This window comes from Lissotriton helveticus, chromosome 3_1 (assembly GCF_964261635.1).
Source record: "Lissotriton helveticus chromosome 3_1, aLisHel1.1, whole genome shotgun sequence".
Classification (NCBI taxonomy): domain Eukaryota; kingdom Metazoa; phylum Chordata; class Amphibia; order Caudata; family Salamandridae; genus Lissotriton; species Lissotriton helveticus.
The window spans coordinates 1,338,640,143-1,338,662,660 of NC_136061.1; positions in this window are offsets into that span (position 1 = coordinate 1,338,640,143).

The following is a 22,518-nucleotide window of genomic DNA, read 5'->3' on the forward strand; positions in this document are numbered from 1 at the left end:
CAGAGACTAAACTGGTACAGGCAGAGGATAGATGGTGCAGGGCTGCAGGCAGAGGGCCAGATGGTGCAGTCAGAAAAAACATGGTGTAGAGAGAGGGTGAGATGTTTCAAGCAGAGGCACAGATAGTGCAAGCAGACACAGACATGGTACACTCAGAGGACAAAATGGTACAACAGAGAGGAAATGCTGGAAACAGTGAGATAAATGCTAAATGCAGAGGGAAATTGGAACACACTGAGGGGGAGATAGTGAAGACAGAGATAAAATGATACACGCAGAGGGTACGAGACTACATGCAGAGAAGGAAAAGATTTAACATGGTACTGCTGTGTAATACACACCAGCAGCCATATCATAATAGGCCTCTGCAGATGCACATGAGAGAGTGCAGGCAGAGGGTGCAGGCAGAGGGAGAGGGTCGGTGCAGACAGAAAATGAGTTAATGCAGGCAGAGACTAAACTGGTACAGGCAGAGGATAGATGGTGCAGGGCTGCAGGCAGAGGGACAGATGGTGCAGTTAGAGAAAAGATGGTGCACACAGAGAGTGAGATGGTTCAAGCAGAGACACAGATAGTGCAACAGAAAATACATTTCCAAATTACAGCACTACCTCTATACCAGCATTTAATCAAAACATGAGACACAATATCAAAATAAAGAGTACCCTATAAACAGAGAGATGCAAACTGTGAGGAGCCACAGGTGACATTATAGAAAAAGGTGCAAATATAATTCTTTAATTTACACAGACACTCAGTGTGTTCCTAGTCAAAAATGTTAAAACCATACATTTTACCAAAACACATATACCACCGTAAATCGTTTAAGAGACAGAACACAGCCCATGTAAATGAGCACTACATTACAGTGCAGAAACCAGACTCCTTTCCAAAATAAATTTCCAATATGCACCATTAGTTTTTTGCCAGCATAACATCCAAACATGAGACACAATGCAAGAACAAAGAGGCCCAATATGCTTGTAAATCTGCCCAAGAGTGTATACAGCACTCTATCTATATTAAGTGGATCATTGCTAAGAGGAGGTCTAATAAAACAGAAAGTATTATGAAGAAAGCACATGAGAGGGTGCAGGCAGAGGTTGCAGGCAGAGGGAGAGGGATGGTGTAAACAGAAAATGAGATAATGCAGGCAGAGACTAAACTGGTACAGGCAGAGTATAGATGGTGCAGGGCTGCATGCAGAGAAACATATGGGGAAATCAGAGAAAAGATGGTGCAGAGAGAGGGTAAGATGGTTCAAGAAGAAACACAGATAGTGCAAGCAGACACAGACATGGTACACACAGAGGATAAAATGGTACAACAGAGAAGAAATGCTGGAAATAGTGAGAGAAATGTTACATGCAGAGGCTAATTGGAGCACACAGAAGGGGAGATAGTGAAGACAGAGATAAAATGGTTCACGCAGAAGGTACAAGACTACAGGCAGAGAAGGAAAATATTTGACATGGTAGCTCTGTCTAATACACACCAGCAGCCATATCATAATAGGCCTCTGCAGATGCACATGAGAGAGTGCAGGCAGATGGTGCAGGCAGAGAGAGAGGGATAGTGCAGACAGAAAATACATTTCCAAATTACAGCACTTTCTCTATACCAGCATTTAATCAAAACATGAGACACAATATCAAAATAAAGAGTACCCTATAAGCAGAGAGATGCAAACTGTGAGGAGACACAGGTGACATTATAGAAAAAGGTGCAAATGTAATTCTTTAATTGTCACAGACACTCAGTGTGATCCTAGTCAAAAATGTTAAAACCATACATTTTACCAAAATACATATACCACAGTAAATTGTTTAAGAGACAGAACACAGCCCATATAAATGAGCACTACATTACAGTGCAGAAACCTGACTCATTTCCAAAATACATTTCCAATATGCACCATTAGTTTTTTGCCAGCATTACATACAAACAATGGACACAATGCAAGAAGAAAGAGGCCCAATATGCTTGTTAATCTGCCCAAGAGTGTATACAGCACTCTATCTATATTAAGTGGATTATTGCTAAGAGGAGGTCTAATAAAACAGAGAGTATAATGAAGAAAGCAGAGGAGGGAGTACAAAAAGAAAGGGAAACATTAGGGGACAGTAAAGACAACCACAACAGAGAGAACACAAGAAAAAGTTCAAAAAAATAGCACTCTCAAGAAAGACAAGAAAAAATAAGGAAAGAGTGGAAATTTCAGAAAACAAAGGACAGTATAAGCAGAGAGAGGTAGACTGTGAGGACAGACAGGGGAAATTGTAGAAAAAGATCAAAATGTAATTCTTTCATGTAGACAGACATTCAGTGTGATCCTGGACCACAAATTTAAAATCATACATTACAACCAAAAACAATACATGATGCAGGGCTGCAGGCAGAGGAGAGTTGCTGCAGACAGAGGGCAGATAAAACAGACAGGGTAATATGGTTCACACAGAGAGACAAATGGTGCACACAGACACAGAGATAATGCACACAAAGGGATAACATGGTACAGCAAGAAAGAAATGCTGCAAACAGAGAAAGAAATGTTACATGCAGAGGGGAGATGAAACATACAGAGAGTGAGATAATACATACAGAGAAAAAATGGTACAGAAAGTGGATGAAAAGCTACAGGCAGAAATAAAAAAGTAAATTATTATGCCAGAATCTTCTAAAATGAATACTGACTCACACTGTGTTCTTAGACACAGAACAGAAATCCTTGCAATTTAGTCAAATGATTACTACAGTAAAGGGGGGGTCTTTCTAGTAGTGTTGTGTAAAGAAAGCAAGGGTGAGGGAGAGAGAAAGAGGGAGTAAATCAGATGGAGAGAGGGAGTTAGAAAAGAGGAGTAAAGGAAAGGGATAATGACAGTGAGGAAAGAGATATGAGGGTAAGGAAAGGAGAGTGAGAGAAAAAAAGCATATTAAGAAAAGGGATAAAGGAGTAAGTGAAACAGAAGGATTTATAGAAAAAGAGAGGAAGGAAAAAGAACAGTGGTGGAGAGAAAGGAAGACAGTGAGAGAGAGTGAAAGAGAGGGAAAGTGAGTAACTTCCACATTAAAACACATTTTTATTATTAACTTACAGTGCACAACATATATCCCCTTACAAATTATTAACTCACCTTTAAAAATGCTTTTGAAGATTTAGAACAGTTTCAATCACAAACCAGATTTTCTTAAGCAGAATCTCGGAAATGTACCTCAGACACTGCAACCACAAAATGGCCCTGATTCCCTCTCATTTTTCAAACATATCCCTGTACATAACCAATGAAATTTCTTCCCACACAAATTCAAAACCAAACTAACATTTTAATTGGTTGTACATTTCAATACTTTCAACCTTCCCCCACTGCTCTCACTGCCTGTTACCATGGTAACTCTCCATAGAACACCTAACTGAACTCAAAAGGTGAAAATGTCATCACTCAATGTTGCAAACCAAAGCAGCAAGTGTGTTTGACTACTCAATATTCCAGCTTATCCTGTGCAATGTTCTTTTCAATGACTTTTTCTAAACCAATAGTATTATTCCTTTTAAAAACCAGTAGTATGCACCCTAGTTTTCAATGTTAAATTGTCAGAAACCACCAATCATTTCTTTGTTTTTCAAGTGCACTGAACCTCATCCACATTTTTTTCTAAACTCCAAGTTTTCAAACTGCCATTTCATTTCCAGAGCCCATCTGAGTACAACCAGATCTGCCTTCAAGATGCTTAGAGTGTGGATTGTAGGACACCGTTTTATATTCTGGAGTGAAAGGTATGCAGCAAATAGATGCTTTCTCAACCTTGATTTGTTTTTTTAAAAAAAAAGGTTTTTTTGCCCTTTGGGGTCCTTCAGGGACCCCCTGAGAAGGCATAGGGGGTCAGGGAGACTCTACCCTGCCCCCTTTTCATGTTTTCCACTTTCATTTTTTACTCTCTTCGGAAACTACACAAAATGGCGGCTGAAGGTGCGCCCAACGTGCGCGCACCTCGCAAATTTCTTTTTAAAAAAAAAAAGGTTTTTTTGCCCTTTGGGGTCCTTCAGGGACCCCCTGAGAAGGCCTAGGGGGTCAGAGAGTCTCTACCATAACCCCTTTTCACGTTCTCCACTTTTGTTTTTCACTCTCTTGAGCCTCGAGGGTGCGTGCACTGTGCAAGCACCTCGCGATTTAAAAAAATCTTCTTTGAGAAATTCACAAAGATTCATCAACCGGCGCCAAAGTTATTCCCAATAGAATGTTGCGGATTTCCTATGGAAACTAGGTCCTAACTATAACTACCTACTAGCGACCGCCAGTAGGTAATATATATATATATATATATATTACCTACTGGCGGTCGCCAGTAGGTAGTTAAAGTTAGGACCTAGCTACCATAGGATATCCGCAACATTCTATTGGGAATAACTCAGGCACCGGTTGAGGAATTTGCATGTAATTTTCCAAAATTTTGGCCACCTCCACTCCGCTCCTTCCCTGAAAGTTTTGGGGGGATTCGTGAAGTGGGGGCTGAGAAAAAAGGGGGGTCCCAAAACGTATTTTCCTGTCAGGTCCCCAATTAACAGGTCCAATAACAAGAAAAGTGTCCAGAATGTAAATAAAGGAATGATGGTAGCCACTCTGTCTAAATTATGGAAGCAGCATTGGGCACAGGGCAGACTGCAACATGGCGGCAAGATGTTCCATAAAGGAAGACAGGTTAGCGCTCTAGTCTACCAAGAAGATTTGTGTGATATCGGTGAGGCTCGCGAAGAACTGCGCACTTCACCTGATCTTTCTGAGGAGTAGGAGGTGTATCAGCGCGTCGCGTTTAGTCAGGGAAAAATAAGTACGCGTCGCGAGTTTCCAGGAAGAAAAATGGAGTTGACAACAGAATTCAAGTAAGACTGTTCCGATACCTTAGTCAAAAATAAATTTCGTAATTTAGTGGCCGTTAAGTATTTATAGCGCTAACTCTCCATGATAAGAAGTTCGAATTTTGGGTGACTTGAAAACTAATTTTGAGCTAGCTTCATCTCAGAAGCACTGGTGTAAAAAGAAAACTTTGCGGAGGTGCGAATAGTGAGTCCAGCAGCACCGTTGTTAAGAATAAACTATCAAGAGTATTGCTGAGGTAGTTATTCTCCTTGAAGGGTATCTATATTCCTACAAAACCTGAGAACAATATACCTTACCTAAATGAGATCGAAAATAAACATATACAAAGGAAAAATTAAGCAGTAAAGGCATGCTATAAGTTTAGTTAGTAAAAGAATTTCAAGTAGTGAAGTAACTACAGAAATATTAAGACACAAAGAAAAGAGGTGAAGATAAGAAGAAACTTACCCAGCAGTAGTTCTCTGTCCTGTAGGTGAGCATCTGAGGAGAAAATCGAAAAGATTAAAGGAATGAGAAAGTGAGAGAGAAATAATATACAGGTATATTTAATTACAGTGCATACAACTCAGAACAGATGAACTAAAAAGAATAGAAGAGAGGAAAAGGCACACAGCTCTTTGGGTAGGTTTCAGAATGAAAAGAGTTAAGGAGGTAGAAGAAAAAGAGTACAGAGAGAGTTAAATGTAATTTTACCTTGCAGCACAAAACAAGCCAGCAGAGCAGAAGTAAAGGTCAACATAAGAAAAAGACGATAAGAAGAAAAGAAGACTACACTTGTGTGCATTCTCTTCTCTGTCCAATTCCCCTTTCCCCATTGGGGCTCTTCTGGCTACGCATATAGAATTGTGTGTGGCTGGGGAGTTCTGAGGAGGAATTGGGAGCTTACGTCGTTCTGCTCCTGTGTCACTGGCAAGCGAAAGAAAAAGGGCTGGTTCTGACAGAGTGAAGTGCCCACGAGATAGAGGCACCTGAGCAGAATGGCAGAAGGTCTGGATTTGAAGAAGATGGGAAATATTTTAGATGAAATACAAAGAGAATTAATTGCAGTCAGAGAGGAAAATAGAGAACTAAAGAAAGACACCACAGAGCTAGCACACAGGATTGGGAATTTAGTTTCTGGAGAAGGGTTTAAGATATCTTCCCCAGTATTGGGTTCATTTGGGGACTCAGCTTCATCTCAGTAAAAGATAAACACACAAGTAATACATTCCTTGTCCCCCGTGATTCCACTGGCCCCCCCTGAACATTTTAGTGGTGACCCTGTAAAAGCACAAGTCTTTTTAACACAATGTTCCCTGCACTTTATGTGCAGACCAGCCCTGTTTCCTGATGCGGAGTCTCGTGTTGCATTTATTCTATCCTATTTAAGTGGGGATGCTGCAGCTTGGTCTATGCCTTTGGTCACCAGAAACGGCCCTGTGCTATTCAACTTAAATGACTTCAAGAAAGAATTCATGCGAATTTTTGATCGTCGAAAGGTGTCTCAAGCTACAGATAATGAGCTTCTGGACATCCGACAAGGAAATAGAGAGTTAATAGCGTATTTGGCGCAATTCAACAAACTGGTGCTAGAGACGGAATGGCCAGAGAACAAACGAGCAGCAGTATTTTATCGGGGACTAAAAGACGAGTTAAAAGATGCTTTAGCACAAGTCCCCAATCGTCCTACTGACATCTCCGCTTTGGTGGATCTCGTGTTGGAAATTGATTTTCGTCAGAGCGAGAGAAGGGGTGAGAAGAAACGAGATTATCGACCTAGTGTGCCACGTTTTGATAGAGCCAGATATGAACCTCACAAGGAACATGATCCAAATCGTGGAGTAGAACCTATGCAAATAGGAACTATACGAGGACCTCTTACAAAAGAAGAAAAAGAAAAGAGGCGGAACAATAAACTGTGTCTCTATTGCGGAGGAAGCGGACATTTTGTTCGAGATTGCCCAAAAAGACCCAAGACCTTGTCGGCGGAAAACGCCATGCGCCACCAGTAGCTGGAGTTGGACTGGTGGTTACTGAAACAAATTCGGCTCCAAAGGATAACGCGTTGGCAAATACCTTACAATCTGCCGCTCCTCATTTGGTAATATCCGTAACACTGAGTTATCGAGACAACAGAAGAGAACAGATAGCTGTGATGATTGACTCCGGGGCAACGGGCAACTTTTGCGATCTGCGGTTTGCCGGGAAAATAGGACTACAAGCAATTCGGAAAGAGAAGAGCGAGTCGGTCAGAGCTGTAGATGGTACCAATCTGTCCTCAGGCCCCATTGTGAGTCACACCGAATCAGTGCAATTGCAAACTGCAGAAGGGCATAGTGAAATTTTACAATTTAATCTAATTGACGCCCCTCAATTCCAATTGATCTTAGGCTTACCTTGGCTCATCGAGCATAACCCTACCATAGATTGGGCAGCAAGAACAATAACTATGAACTCAACTTATTGCAAGGAAAATTGTTTCAAAAATTGTGAAATCAGAGGTGGTAAATCTCCAGCTTATCATTTAAGCGAAAATGAAAATTCGGTCTGTGTGATTGACACAGTGACTCTACCTGAAAAGTATCAAGAATTCCAGGACGTCTTTAATGAAGCTGAAGCAAAGAAATTACCCCCTTAGAGAGAGTTCGATTGTAAGATAGATTTGGAACCTGGAGTGAACTTACCCTGCAGCAGAATTTATGCTCTAACCGAGCAAGAGGATAGACACTTGAAGGATTATCTGGCAGAATATCTGGAGAATGGTTTCATACGACCTTCACAGTCCCCAGTCTCGTCCCCTTTGTTTTTCATTCCAAAGAAGAGTGGAAAATTACGCACATTCATTGACTATAGGGCCATAAATCGGATAACAATCAAGAATCGTTACCCATTGCCATTGATTTCTACTCTCTTGGATCAAGTGAAAGAAGCTAAGATCTACACTAAGTTGGATTTACGAGGAGCATACCATCTAGTCCGAATTAGAGAGGGAGATGAATGGAAGACAGCATTTAGGACCAAACAAGGTTTATGCGAATACCAAGTAATGCCATATGGACTATGCAATGCTCCTGCAGCATTTCAACATTTTATAAATGATGTTTTGAAGGATTGTATAGATCAGATCGCGATAGTATATATCGATGATATATTGATCTACTCCACCGAAGTAAGGACTCATGAAGGACATGTCAAAAAGGTTCTACAAAGACTTCGTGAGAATGGGTTATTTGTCAAACTGGACAAATGCGCCTTTGATGTGACCTCTGTCGAGTTTCTGGGATTTGTGCTTGCTCCAGGAGGAATCACCATGGACAAAAATAAGATAAAGGCTGTGATTGACTGGAAATCTCCTACTTCAGTAAAAGAAATCCAAAGTTTAATCGGGTTTGCCAACTTTTATAGGAGATTTATCCAGGATTTCTCAAAAAAGTTAATTCTGATCACCCGCCTATTAAAAAAAGGAGTTCCTTTCCAGTGGAGTACAGAAGCTGAGACAGCATTTGAGTAATTAAAAAAAGATTTCACCACAGCACCAATTTTGTTGCATCCAGATCCTGCAGAACCATTTTTTGTAGAAACAGACGCCTCAAATTTAGCCTTGGGAGGAGTGTTATCACAGAGGCACAAAACGACGGGCCAATTTCATCCAGTGGCATTCCATTCCCGAAAGCTAACACCCCCAGAAATAAATTATACAATCACAGAAAAAGAATTGTGGGCCATAAAGGATGCCTTCAAAGAATGGAGGCATTATCTGATGGGAGCTAGACATATTGTGACTGTTTACACTGACCACCGAAATCTAAAATTTTTAAAATCAGCCAGGACTTTAACTCCGAGACAACTCCGTTGGTCCTTGTTTTTTCTGAATATGATTTTGTCATTACTTATCGACCTGGAACTCAGAATGGAAAAGCGAATGCCTTATCCAGATTGGAGACAGAAGGAGCTACAGAAAAGATTGTGGATCAGACAATTATTCCAGCAGAAAAAATATTTAACGCTGTACTACAGGAAACTATAGAGTGTTCCGAGGAATCTGAAAACTTAAGTGGTGAAGAACTGAGGAATTGGTTAAAAGAAGATTCCAGAAGAGAAACACGGGAAGGATTACCCTATCACAATGGAGCATTATACTTGCCCACTTCTGAGATGCAGTTGAAGGCCTTAAGAGAATGTCACGATAGTATCCTAGCAGGGCACAAGGGCATCAACAAGACAAAAGAATTGGTGCGCAGACGATTCTGGTGGCCAAACATGATCAAGGACATACATCAGTATGTGGCAACTTGTGAGACGTGCGCAAGAGGAAAATCAGAAGGAAAACGTCCACAAAGTCTGTTACAACCATTACCCACCCCTCCTTTCCCTTGGCATACAGTAACCTTAGATCTCATAGTAGATTTGCCCTCAAGCTCAGGTTATAATACCATTCTAGTATGTGTGGACGCTTTTACAAAGATGGCCCATTTTGTGCCTTTAAAAGGTGTACCATCTGCCAAGGTTTTAGCAAATGCTTTCAGTCAGCATGTAGTCCGCGCACACGGTATACCTAAGGTTTTAGTGTCTGATAGGGGTTCACAGTTTCTGTCTCATTTTTGGAAAGCCTTCACTAAGCGTTTGAATATAGAAAACAGATACTCTACTAGTTTCCATCCAGAATCTGATGGACAAACCGAACGTACCAATCAGGAACTAGAACAGTATTTACGAATGTGTTTATTGGAGCAGGAGGGTGACTGGCCAGACGAACTATGGGCAGCTGAATTGCACATAACAACTCTACTAATGCATCTACTGGTTACTCTCCATTCTTTTTAAAGGCAGGTAGACATCCACAACATTCCTTAAGCTTCCAAGAAGTAGATGTTCCCGCGGTATCAGATTTAGTAGAACAACTGACACAAGTGCATATTAGAGCCATTCAAAACTTAACAGAAGCAAAGGCTAATTACAAACATTATGCAGACAAAAAGAGGAGAAAAGAACCAGAGTTAGTCGAGGGAGATAAGGTTTGGTTAAGCACAAAGAATCTCAGGCTCCAACCACGATTTATCGGACCATACCAAATAGAGAAAAAACTAAGCACATTAAATGACAGGTTAAAATTACCAAAGAGTTTACGTGTTCACCCAGTATTCCATGTTTCATTGTTAAAAAAGGCTGTACCAGAAGTTAGGCTGTGTAAGACCCCAAAACCAATTCAAACTGAGAAAGGAGAGTAGTTTGAAATTCAACAGATCTTAGACTCAAAACTGAAGAAGGGAAAACTATATTACTTGTTAGATTGGAAAGGTTATGGTCCTGAAGAGAGGTCTTGGGAGCCTGAGTCTGAAGTGCATGCTCCACGAATAATTGCAGAATTTCACAGAAGATACCCAAACAAAATCCAAAAGAAAGAGAGATCCTTGAGGGGGGTACTGTCAGGTCCCCAATTAACAGGTCCAATAACAAGAAAAGTGTCCAGAATGTAAATAAAGGAATGATGGTAGCCGCTCTGTCTAAATTATGGAAGCAGCATTGTGCGCAGGGCAGACTGAAACATGGCGGCAAGATGCTCCATAAAGGAAGACAGGTTAGCGCTCTAGTCTACCAAGAAGATTCGTGTGATATCGGTGAGGCGCACGAAGAACTGCGCACTTCACCTGATCTTTTTGAGGAGTAGGAGGTGTATCAGCGCGTCGCGTTTAGTCAGGGAAAAATAAGTACGCGTCGCGAGTTTCCAGGAAGAAAAATAGAGTTGACAACAGAATTCATGTAAGACTGTTCCGATACCTTAGTCAAAAATAAATTTCGTAATTTAGTGGCCGTTAAGTATTTATAGCGCTAACTCTCCATGATAAGAAGTTCGAATTTTGGGTGACTTGAAAACTAATTTTGAGCTAGCTTCATCTCAGAAGCACTGGTGTAAAAAGAAAACTTTGCGGAGGTGCGAATAGTGAGTCCAGCAGCACCGTTGTTAAGAATAAACTATCAAGAGTATAGCTGAGGTAGTTATTCTCCTTGAAGGGTATCTATATTCCTACAAATCCTGAGAACGATATACCTTACCTAAAAGCGATCGAAAATAGACATATACAAAGGAAAAATTAAGCAGTATAGGCATGCTATAAGTTTAGTTAGTAAAAGAATTTCAAGTAGTGAAGTAACTACAGAAATAATAAGACACAAAGAAAAGAGCTGAAGATAAGAAGAAACTTACCCAGCAGTAGTTCTCTGTCCTGTAGGTGAGCATCTGAGGAGAAAATCGAAAAGATTAAAGGAATGAGAAAGTGAGAGAGAATTAATATACAGGTATATTTAATTACAGTGAATACAACTCAGAAAAGATGAACTGAAAAGAATAGAAGAGAGGAAAAGGCACACAGCTCTTTGGGTAGGTCTCAGAATGAAAAGAGTTATATAGTAGAAGAAAAAGAGTACAGAGAGAATTATATGTAATTTTACCTTGCAGCACAAAACAAGCCAGCAGCGCAGAAGTAAAGGTCAACATAAGAAAAAGACGATAAGAAGAAAAGAAGACTACACTTGTGTGCATTCTCTTCTCTGTCCAATTCCCCTTTCCCCATTGGGGCTCTTCTGTCTATGCATTTAGAATTGTGTGTGGCTGGGGAGTTCTGAGGAGGAATTGGGAGCTTACGACGTTCTGCTCCTGTGTCACTGGCCAGCGAAAGAAAAGGGCTGGTTCTGACATTTCCCCATGTTAATTTCCATAGGACGTTCTGACACGTCTACAGCCTGAACCGCTGAACGGAATTACGCCAAACTTTGCAAAATTGTAGTGACTGGTACGCAGAAGTGCCTTTGGTGAAAATTGCTCCAGTGTTTTTTTTTCGAAAACTAACTTCAAAAACACATATATATCTATAGGCGCGCTACGAATGCTCACCGGTACGCGTACCGGGGAGTGCACCCGGCGCGCTACAGGAGTACGCGAGCGGAAAGCTAATTGGCTGTCGGATGTCTGTCAACATTCTAAACAGTACGGAGAGTCCGCCATCTTGTGTCTCGGTAGAATCGAGACACAAGAGGTGAAAATAAAAAGGGGGAAATGATTAAAAGGGGGCAGGGTAGACACTCCTTGACCCCCTAGGTTTTCTGAGGGGGGCCTAGAAAGACCCTGAAGGACAAAAAAACATTTTTTTTTTTTATTTTCACGGGGTAAGCGCTGGGTGCGTACTCAGGTGCGCTCTCCGGTACGTGCACCCTGAGCGCACCACGGGGAAAAACAGTGTAAAAAATAGAGTAAATTTTTTTTTTTAGAGTGCTTAGAGGTAGGGTAGCTCTGAAAAGAGCTGTTGTGTTATGTGGGTGTTTTTTGTACCTACAAGTAGGTACCAATGCAGAGTCTCAAATCCAAGAGGAAGACTCTATTCCCCTCATCCCTAAAATGTACACCATCTCTCCTATAGATGCCTTGCATGTTGTAACGCAAGTTGTTGTGGTATATGGAACCCATACCATAATATCTGAGGAAAGCAGAAACATATTTATTCACATGTTTCCTTGCTTTCTCAATCTGTGGACAAAATTGGTTGGACCAGTTCCATTTTTGCCTTTGACATATATTAGAAAATACCAAGGCAGTTTTTGGAAAAAGTGACATCAATTGCCTAAAGATGTCCTTTGAAAGCATTTCCAGACCTACCCCAGTCAAAGTGCCCAGGTCATTTCCACCACAGTGCACAATTATAAGGTCAGGTTGTGGTAGATGCATAAAGGATTTTATCAATGGTATCAATTGGTGACTTCTTAATCCTCTCTGTCCAATCCACACAATGTCCACATTTGGTAAATCAAGGTTGTAAATACCTCTGTTGTTTGCACATTTTTCACTCCAGAAGACATAGCTTTGACCCACAAACCAGACTTTTGGCATCTTGAAGGTAGATATGCTTGTATTCAGATGAGTTGTGGAAATGAAATGGCAGTTTCAAAGTAGGAATTATGATAAAAAGTGGTTGAGAGTCAGTGCACTTGAAAAACAAGAAATGATTGGTGCTTTCTTAAAATTCACCACTGAAAATTAGGGTGCATGCTTTTTTTTTTTTAAAGAAGTCATTTTAATGGTTGAGAAAAAGTAATTTAAAGAAACATTGCACATGATTAGCTAGTACATTGAGAGGTCAAACACCCTTGCTGGATTTGTTTGCAACATAGTATGATGAACTTTTCAACTGTGTGCTGGGTTAGGAGGGAGTTACCATGGTAACAGGGTAAATGAGCACTGGGGGGATGGGTGAATATTATGTGAGTTTCAAAGTCAAATGTACAACCAATTAAAATGTGCAGTTTAGTTTTGAATTTGTGTGGGAAGAATTTTGATTGGTTATGTACAAGAATATGGGTCTGTATTGAGAAAGAATCTGTGCCATTATTCTGAGGCTCCAGTGACAGAAGCATTATTCAGAGATTCTGCTTAAGATAATCTTTTGTGTGTGACTGACACTGTTCTACATCTTTCAAAGCATTTTTAAAAGTGAGTAATGGATTTTGTGTCATGTGTTTTTGTAATGTTGTTTAAAAACAGAATGGTGCATATTGGAAATGCATTTTGAAAATGAGTTAGGTTTCTGCTTTGTTTCTGTAGTGGTAATTTAAATGAGCTGTGCTTTGTGTCAAAAACGATTTTGTATGGAAAATATTTTCAGGAAAAAAGTCTGCTTTTTAAATTTTGGTGAAGGATCACACTGAGTTCCTGTTTGAAATAAGAGAAATTTTTGTTCACATTTTTCAATAATGTCACCTGTGCCTTGTAACAGTTTACCTCAATTAGCTTAAAGAGTATTCTTTGCTTGTGTCTCACTTTACTCTGTGCTTGTGTGTTATCTGATATATGATTCATTTAATGAAGATACACTGCTGTATGCAGTATAGGGAATATTAATAAGCGTATTGTGCTTATTTATTCAAGCATTGTGTGTCATGTTTTTTTGTAATGCTATTTAAAAATTGTATGGTGCATATTGGAAATGTATTTTGGAAATGAGTTAGGTTTCTGCTTTGCTTTGTAGTGGTCATTGAAATGGGCTGTGCTTTGTGTGAAAAACAGTTTACTATAGAAAATGTTTTCTGGTAAAAAGGTATGCTTTTAAATTTTTGTCAAAGATCACACTGAGTTTCTGTGTGAAATAAGGAATTACATTTTCACATTTTTCAATAATGGCACCTGTGCCTTCTAACAGTTTGTCTCTTTTAGGTTAAAAGGTACTCTGTGCCTGTGTCTCATGTCACTTTGCACGTGCATAATTTTCTGTGTGTCATTTCTGTCCTTATATGTGTGTCATGACATGTGTCTTATGTGCCTAAGATCACTCTGTGAGTCAAGCTTGATTTTAAATGGATCTGGGTGAATAACATGCTTAGTTAGATTATAATAATCAAGCTTCACTTACAGTGTGATCTTAGGCACATGACCAGGATGTTACATGTAATAAGAAATAGATGTTATATGATGGCCTGTTTTGGGCCTGTAGAGACAGTGAAATAATATGAGCAGAGACACACATACTGTACGTATGCTTAGTTGATGTCTTTAAAAAATATGGAAGTACATGCTTTTTAAAGACATGGTAGATTACATGTAACATCCTGGTCATGTGCCTAAGATCACACTGATGGATGAATCAAGCTTCAATCACAGTGTGATCTTAGGCACATGACCAGGATGTTACATGTAATGAGAAATTAATGTTATGTGTTGCTTATATATAGGTGGCCTTTTTTGTCAGTAGAGACAGTGAAATAATATGAGCAGAGACACACATTCTGCTTGCAGAGACAGACATGGTAGATTATATGTAACATCCTAGTCATGTGCCTTAGATCACACTGATGGGTGAATCAAGCTTCAGTCACAGTGTAATCTTAGGCACATGACCAGGATGTTACATGTAATGAGAAATTAATGTTATGTGTTTCTTATATATAGGTGGCCTGTTTTTTGCCAGTAGAGACAGTGAAATAATATGAGAATGTAAATCAGCCATTTGTTGTATACTACTGTTTATATCGTTTACTTATTGTAATTGCTATGTAATATGTTTGTAGTGGTCTATAATATGTTATTTTTTCTTTACCACAGATTATAATCTTCTATACAAAGAAAAAACAATATGCCATCCATACAAAGACGTCAAAAACAATATAAAAAAGATTTAAGGTCTAAGGAAAGAAAAATACAAGACTCATCCAAAACAAAATCTTCATTGAAAAAAAATAATGCTCCTGGTAAGCAAACTAAAAATTTTCTCAGGAACTTATTGAAATGTCAAAATATAAAACATGTGATTTCAAAGAAGAAAAAGACACCTTTAATTAGAAAGAAGAAAGTGTGTCCCTCCAAAAATGTTAGACCTCTAGAAGGAGATGATATTGTCTATAGCAATAGAAGGAGAAATCAATTTATTGAAATTCGTAGATGAATGTTTTATAACAGAATTATATCCAATTTATTAAAAAATGTAAAGAGGTATTAAAAAAAGACCGCTTTTTACAAGAAAAAAAAACATAGTTAAGATTGTGGATGAAGCATTTAAAGTGAAAAATAAATTGTTTAGTTTAGTAATGAATAGAATTCGTACACTAGGTAAGGTAATCAATGTGTTCTAATCAAAATGTAAGTGGAGGAGAGTAATTAATCGGACTAATTTTTGTGATGTTTTTTCTGGAGAATGGAAGCATAGTTCAAGTTGTGAGCCATTTTTGAATGAAGAAAGTTACTTTCAGGATAATGATTTGGTGCATGCAGTTGACACCAGTGGTCGAGCATATGAGGTGAAGGACGGTTGTCCAGTTGAAAAAGAAAATATTGTGTCTAGAAATACAGAAGAGGTGTTAACTGATGAAGTTTTAGGGAGATGTCCTAAGGCTCCAGTGTATACTTGGAATTGTAGTACTATTTGTAGTGTGCGACAGGATTCAATTGATTTGTTTCGCAGTTTCTTACGGACATAAACTAAGAAAAGTGTAGAACAAAAAATGAAAATTTTACAAGACTTAGATCCTTGTAGAGTGAGGGAAAAACAGGTTTGCAAGGGCATTCACTGGCGTGTCTTTCAAGAAAAGTATGTCAGAGTGTTTTTCACCATTTTAGGATGTTAGCAGTGCATCATAATAAAGTGAGGAAATTAGTGAGAAGGTTGTATTATGCAAAAAGTCCAGCATTTAAACTAAAACAGTGCTCTTTTGCATGGAACTGAATTAGATGTGAAAAACATTTGTGAAGAAATTGAGTTTTGTTACTTTGGTGAAAAAGAAGACAGTGCAGAAATTGATACAGTAATAGAAGGTAATGTAGAAGAGAATGTAGAGATTTCAAGTACAGAAAAATTTGAACATGAAATTACAAAGTTTATGGTCAATTCAAGTGAAAGGCCTAATTTTACTTGTGTGTGTTGTTGACGAACTCATTATAAGCATCAGACTAGATTAGTTGATTTATATGTAAAAAGCGAAAAGATAAATAATAATGAGTGGAAGGATTTTGCAACTTGTTTGTTGGTAGAAAATTGTTTTGATTTGGGTTCTGATCAATGTATTTGTAAATATTGTTATAATACATTAAAAGAAAAGAGAATGCCTGCTAGAGCTGTTCATAATAATCTGGAGTTGGTAGACTTCCTTCTGAATTGATGGATTAAAATACGTATGAGTCTATTCCGATTCAATGTGTGCATCCTTTTCAGGCTATTGTTCGCATGGAGCCTAAGACAGGGACATTGCCTCCTTCAGATTTACAGAGAGGATTAAAGGGAAGAGTTGTTTATTTGCCTCTAGATTTAAAGAAAAATATTGATACAATTGGTATCGAAAAAGTAGAAGAGGAACCTCTGGTTATTCTAGTTAATGGTGTTCCGACGTAAGAAAATCTGGCAAGCATTAGTGGATGTTAGGAAAGTCAAAAAGGCAACGTTGTATCTGGTAAAAAAATAATCAGTACTATAAAAATGTGTATGTGGGAGAAGAGGAAACAACTGTAGAAGACGACACTGATTTCTCAGCTGGGCAAATTGAAAAAGTTGATGTCTCTAGAAGTGAAGACATTTATGAACGTTATAGTGTTCATCCATTGCATTCCAAAGAAGTAATGTGGAATGCTATTGACTTGTTTTAAATGAAAGAAGCCAAAGGAAGCCCCATTAGTGTATGGGAAGAAAGTTTGGAAGCTCGTTGTTTTCCACAGTTATTCCCAACAGGTGAAGGTGGACGATATGACGACCGACCTGTTCAAATTCCTGCATCTGAATACCTGACTTCAAGATTATATGCAGAAGATCCAAGGTTTTATCAATGCATTCCATATTTGTTCCATCTACTGTTTGAGAGTGACTTGTCTGGACTTTCTTATGCAGTAAACCATATACTGAAAAGTGGAACACATCTAAAAATGTTTCGGTAAGGGATTTTATGGATTAAGTGAAACTGCAAGACAGTGTTTTGGAATCTCAGCTAATTAATCTCATGGCATGTCAGCATGGTACTAACGAGTATTGGTAACGTCGTCATGGGGAATTGAAATGTATGCTAAGAAACTTAGGAACTCCTACATGGTTCCTCACTCTTAGCTGTGCTGAGTATGCTTGGGAAGACTTACTTGAATTTCTACGAGAGGAAAATAAAAACATTGAAAATATTGAATACAAGACACCCAGAGAACGGTGCTCTTTGGATCCAGTTAATGTATGCAGGTATTTCAATCATAGGTTTGAAACTATGATGTATTTTATTACAAACAAAAAAACTCCTCCGCTTGGAGAGGTGTTGGATTTCTGTTGGAGAAAGGAGTATCAAGCAAGAGGTGCTCCTCACATACATATGCTGCTATGGATTAAAGATGCACCAAAATTTGGAACAGATTCAGATGAGAAAGTGATGAGTTTCATTGAGCAGTATTCTACATGTGCTGTTCCGAAAAGTACAGAAGAAAACAATTTAAGACATCAAGTTTTACGCTTACAAACCCATCGTTGGGGGAAATACTGTCGTCGAAAATACAAATCCAAAGACAAGTTCTACACGAAATGTCGTTTTGCATTTCAATGTCCATTAACATCGAAAGGAAGAGTGAACAATTTTATGTCTTCTATGCGACATACTGTGACAAGAAAATCACCCAAAAATACATACAACCTAAGAAGAAATGAGGAGTCCAAATATATAAATGACTACAACCCAGTCATTTTGTCCATGTGGAATGCTAACATGGATATTCAATATGTTGCTGATAACTCTATTGCTGTGGCTCGATATGTGACGTCTTACATCACAAAATCAGAAAAGACGGAACTGAAGGAAATGTGGGAGGAAATTTCACATGAAAAGAGTCTAAGCAAGAAATTATACAGTTACAGTCTGAAGATGTTATCGCATCGAGAAATTGGAGCATACGAATGTTCTGATCGGTTATCATCAGCAAGTCTATATGCCAAATCTAGAACCATCATTTGGGTGAGTCTAGCTCTTGCTGCAACACGAAACAGAGTTTTGAAATCTGTATAAGAAATTGAGTATTTGGCGGAAAAAGAACCAGACAGTACAGATATTTTGAAGACAAACATGTTGAATACATACTATCCAAATAGAAGTAGTCATCTTGAGAACGTTTGTCTCTATGAAGTTCTGCAAACCTATACTTTTAAGAGGAACGTCACAGAAGACATCAATAAAGGTGTATATGCTGTAATTGGATGTGAAGGCTGTCTAGTGAAACAAAGAAAAGGCCATTTGATTAATCATCGAAAATTGAGTTGTGAATCTCGAGACAAAAGGGAATTTTATTACTTCGCTCTTTTGCAACTCTTTAAGCCTTGGCGTAGAGAAGAGGAACTACTTGGAGATTTTCTTACTTATGAAGATTCGTTCAATGCAACCAAGGATACCATAGAATGTCCTGTTTTTTCAAATTATCTGTAAATGTTGAACGAGGAAATACAGCAAGAAGCTACAATTGCAGCAGAGATTGCTAGAGACAGTTCTCAAGACAGTCAGAGTTCTGCTTCATTGAGTCAGGATCCACTAGGAGGACCAATTATACAAAATGAAGCTGCCACTGCCATGGATGAAGTGGAAAGAGCCATGGAACTAATTCAGGAGGATGTAGTTAACCTTGAAGATTTGGAAAAGGAACTAAACGTTGAGCAGAGACAAATATATGACCAAGTCACAGAACACATTGAGCATGGTTTATCTCATGAGAAAAAAGAGTGCTCATGTACATCATTTATACCTGTTCGACTGTACCTGAGTGGAGAAGCAGGAACTGGAAAAAGTTTTCTGATTAAATCAATTGCAACGTATCTGCAGAAAAGAACTGAGTCATCGCTGTCTTCTGTTGTTACCACTCCAACTGGGTTGGCAGCACACAACATTAAAGGGATTACTTTACATCGCTTATTGATGCTGCCAGTAGAGCATGATAATAAATTACAATACCACAAGCTATCTGGAGAAGCTTGTTGGGAAGTTTCAAGAGTCCTAAAGAAAATGAAACTTCTTATCATTGATGAAGTAAGCATGGTATCAAATGTAATGCTTGCTTTTGTGCATTTAAGAATGCAAGAAATTCTTAAAATAGAGTATGGTGTGTTATTTGGAGGCAAACACATCATCGTTTTTGGAGATATACTGCAGCTAACTCCAGTAAAAGGACAGCCAGGAAGTGCCTAGGAAGCATTGGAAATGTTAACATATGGCTAAATTTCAAATATGCAGAACTGCTTCAAAATATGCGACAGGCAAAGGATGAAGATTATAAAAATATTCTACAAGATGTAAGAATTGGAAAACTAACTGAGCATGGCAAAGAAGCTTTACATGGAGGATTAATTTCAAATTTGTTTCCAAATAAAAATATTCTCCCAGAGAATATTTTTTTGAAAATTCCTGAAAACAAATCTGTTATATGCTTGATGCCAACTCTGCAAGAATGTTCAAACTTCAACAACAAAATGTTAAATTTGGAAAATCAAGAGATTGTGAAAGTGGAAGCTATTGATAAAATAGAACATGAAGGAGCAACTGTTATTTTGTCAGAAAAGTTGAAATCAAAATTGGATTCTTTAGAGAAGACAATATCTAAAACTGCTGGTTTGGAAAAGACTCTGTATGCATCTTTAAATTGTCGTATAATTTTATGATGTAATTTACATGTGGAAAGAGGTTTAGTAAATGGAGCAATGGGTCATGTTGTTGATTTTGTGAATTAACAAAATAGAGATGGAATTGAATTTATAAAAATTAAATTTGATGGTATTGAATAAGTACAACAAATCAGTCACTGTTTTGCCCGATTTTTGCTTGTGAAAGATTTATATGTCCGCAGAAAACAGTTTCCTGGTTCTTTGGCATATGCAGTGACTATTCATAAAATCTCAAGGTTTAAGTGTAGATAGTGCTTTGGTGAATATTGGAAGTTCTGTGTTCAAGGAGGGTATGGCATATTTTGCTTTATCTCGAGTTAGAACTTTATCAGGATTGTACTTGATTGAGTTTGATGAGACAAAGATTAATGCAGATCTAAACTGTATAAAAGAATATAATAGGTTAAGAAGAGAGTATGCTCCAAATTTACCTCAATATCCTCTATTTGAAAAGCGTGTGGTAGGCCGAAAAAGAAGAAATGAGAAAAATCTAGTGAAGTTGTAGCAAAAAGAAAAAAAGTAGATGAACCAGTAATTGTAAGCAGAAATGAAAAGGATTCAGTTAAAGATGTTGTTGGATTTCAGTTTGAAAACAGTTCTTGTGTCAACTGCTATGCTAATGTAGTGGTTAACGTTGTTTTTTTTTCTCCAAACTGTACAAGAACAGATTGCTGAAAATCGTGATCAAACATTTTGTTGTTTATTAAATTCTGTGTTTGAGAAATGTAACAGTGATAGAACAAAAATACAAAGTGTTTCTGAAATTCTAAATGTTTTAGACATATGTTCTGGTCTAAATCAATTTTCACAGAATATTCAGCAAGATTGTCAGGAATTTCTAATGTATATGCTTGTTGTTTTGCAAGATGAAGGTGTAGATGTAGATAATCTTTTTGGCCTTTCTTATAAATGGCAGCATGACTGCGACAATTGCTCCTTTTCAAGTAGTACTACAATAGACACTGAATGATTTATATATTTGACTTTACCAGACTGCAAATCAGTGTCATTTAATAATCTAGTTAGACAAGCAAATCAAAGCATGGTCTGTACTCAATGTAAATCTGCAATGCTATCAACATTATTTATACAAACATATGGACAGTATGTAATTTTAATGTTCCAATGATGTAGACCTGATGGAACTAAATTGACAACATTAATTAAAAATGTTGTGGCTTCTCAATTATCAATTTCAGGAAGAACCTTTACAACTGCTGCAATTATTTACCATGATGGTCCTTCAACAACATCAGGACATTACACAGCTTATTTAAAATGTCATAAAGGTTGGAAACACTGCAATGATACTCAATTGACTTTCAAACAATGTTTGCCTTCTGACTTACAAAATTCTTACCTAGTGTTCTTACAACCGAAATTTTAGGGAAGGTAATTGGCCTATGAAGATTGCAGCAGTTAATAAAACTTAGTTTGCTGTTCAAAATTACTTTCCGAGTGAGAGTGATGAAGATAATCAAAAACATGTAGTTCTCATAGAGGTAGTATATGTATATCACATAGTGTGTGCTGTGAGTATCATAGAAAATATTAATAAAAAGTAAGCTAGAGGTGGAAATAAAACTATTGTTTCTTAATGTAAAAGATGTTGGAGCTTCTCTTTCAGAAACTCGGGTAAATGAGAGATTAAGAATACTCTTGACTAATTTCCAAAGAAAAGGACTTTCCATATACTATTTGGCCTCGTGGAAAAGTACATGGATCAAAAGTGAGTTAAGATATGTTTTTTCATAATTTTATATTATTTGTTGAATCGTTCGATGGGTTTTTTAAACACAATCATTTTGATTGTGGGTTTTTTTGCCCGCTGTTATATGATGAGTAGTATTGAAGTCACTGTTTTAAGTGAAATTCAATATATTCTAAGAACAGCAAAAATAAACCATATAACATGTTGTACAAATTATTTTGTATTTTGTATTATCTAATATATATTATTCTCCCATTCTCTTATGCTCACTCACCTATTTGCACCCTCTATTACTCCTCTTAACTCACCCTCACTGGCCTTTTCTCACTCTCCCTCACCTCCCTTCCCTTATTCCACTTTCCTCACTTCTCCTCATTCTCCACTCCTTCACGACCCTTTCCCTCTCTCCCATCCACCACTTTCCAGCTGTCGGTCACTCTACTTCACTCCCCTTACCCTTCTTTCCTTTCTTTGTTCCCTTAATAATTTCCCTTCTCTCACTCACCTTACTCCACTTCACTCACTCCTTCTCTCACTTCCTCTGTCCTCTCACATCCTCACTCCCCTTCCCTCACTCCCTCTCTCTTAGCCTCACTCTCTCGATCCTCTCACTCCTCTTCCATCACGCTTACTCCCTAAAACTCATCCACACTCCCTTACTTACCTTTCTTTGCTCTCTCACTCAGTCCCTTTCTGCCACTCTTTCCTTCACTACCTCTATGTTCTCACTCCTTCACTTCCCTTGTCTCATGCTCACTTGCTTTTATCCTCTCTCTATCTTCCCTTTTTCCTCAACCTCGCTGCCCTT